Below are 1,931 nucleotides of genomic sequence, written 5' to 3'. Positions count from 1 at the left end.
TTCTGAGGATCACTATATGTCACAAAAGTAAGGATCACTAATAGGATAATAAGTGAGGATTCATAGGTCATTAAAAAATCCTGCCCTAACAATTGCCCCCAAAATATAAGGAGTAATTATGTAACATAAACGAGTTATATTTTGTTGATCTTATCCGCAACTAACTAACGGATATATAGCCGTTAATATCGAACTAGCCGTTACCCTTTTGACGTCACCGAAGTGACATGCCCGCAAGATCATGATTATAAATAAAAGATAGAGATAGGGATCGATTAGCATTTAAATTCAAGAGAACTCCCTTTATATTCGTATTGGAAGATCAACCAGGTATTCCTCTCTCCTTCTTATTTTTCCTCCTCTTACTCTGTTTTTCTTTCTTTACCACCGTCAAGTATGATGCTCCGAAACTCTCCTGCCAAGGATCTCAAGAAGAACAGCCCTCTAAAGGGTCAAGGGATCATCAAAGATTCTCCCACTAAGAGGTGCTGCTTTACTGACCCTCAAATCGATAAAATGCGACACTTCTTTTCGGCGAACACCTTCTTCAAACCTTTCGATCCTACTGCTCTGAGTGACTACATCTCTGAGACTTGGGTAGCTTTCCCTGTCACTCCTTTTATGATAGGATACTCGTATCCTTTCCCTCAATTCACCCAAGCTTTCTTTTCCCTCACCGGCATCTCCTATATCCAAGCTATGCCGATGATTTGGAGGGTTTTATATACCCTTAAAAGGATCATCGAGCAGGAAGGGATTGACCTTGGAATGTCAGAACTGGCTGAGATGTATGATCTCACTACTTTTGGATCCCACCGATACTTGTTCAAACGAAAAGCTGGTGAAGAGCACCCTATTTTCAAAGCTACCAAAAATGACACGAACTGGAAGCATCGCTTTTTCTTTGTCAGAAGAGACACTATCCCAAACGGGAAGGATCTACCCAGGAGGTGGACCACCCAGGGTAGGATAGAGGATCCTGAGAAGGATCATCAGATAATCTTGCTTTTGCATAAGGATCACTAACACCTTTTTTGTTTCTGATGCACAACTATCACGGTTTCACATCTCATACCATCACCTGCTACCAAAGAGAGACTTGCTGCTTTTAGAAAGCTTGATCCTGCAACAAGAACATTCAACACCAATACCCAAGATTCACAAGAGATATCCTCAGGCTCAGTTACTATGTCAAGCAAGTATCCTGTTTTTTTTGTATGATTAAGAATTTAAATAAATAGTTATACAGAAATAGGATAAGGATACTCATCTTGTTTTGAATGTGTAGGTGCTGGAAAATCCTCCAAAGCTGTCTCCAAGTTCGGTATGGCTGACCTTGACACTGTCAAATCCAAGAAGAAGGCCATCGCAAGCCCGAGCGTCTCAATCCCCAAGGCACCCAACAAAGGAAGGGGTGGCAAAAAGAGAAAGAGCTCTGATGTTGAGGACCTACAAGGCCTGCCCCTGATCCGCCACCAGTTCCTTGAATACTTCAATTAGGTAAGGATCACTGATTCTGCTTACATATCCTACTCATATATCCTGCTCATTTGAGGATCACCAGACCTTGAACTGCTTTATCTTCTTTGCAGAAATTTGCTGAGATTGAGGATTACGTGGGGAGTGTCGAAGAGCTGGATAAGAGGATTGCTGACCTCCAACAAATCTCGATACTCAAGGATCACAAGATCGCTGATCTTGAAAAGGCCCTCCAAGCTGCCAGGACCGAAACAGCCAAACTCCTGATTGACATCGACTACGAGAAGCATGAAATCGTGGAAGGTGCAAAGGTCTCTGCTGCTATCACAATGTACAAGACAAGAATGCAGATGGCCCAGGAAGCCCAGGATCCTGACTTCGACAAAAGCAGCTGGGATGTTGAAGGCTGGAAGGCAAGGCTAGCTGACCTGGAGGATGATGAGGAGGCTGAT

This window comes from Helianthus annuus, chromosome 10, assembly GCF_002127325.2.
Source record: "Helianthus annuus cultivar XRQ/B chromosome 10, HanXRQr2.0-SUNRISE, whole genome shotgun sequence".
In the NCBI taxonomy this organism is placed as follows: domain Eukaryota; kingdom Viridiplantae; phylum Streptophyta; class Magnoliopsida; order Asterales; family Asteraceae; genus Helianthus; species Helianthus annuus.
This window is presented reverse-complemented; position numbering follows the sequence as displayed.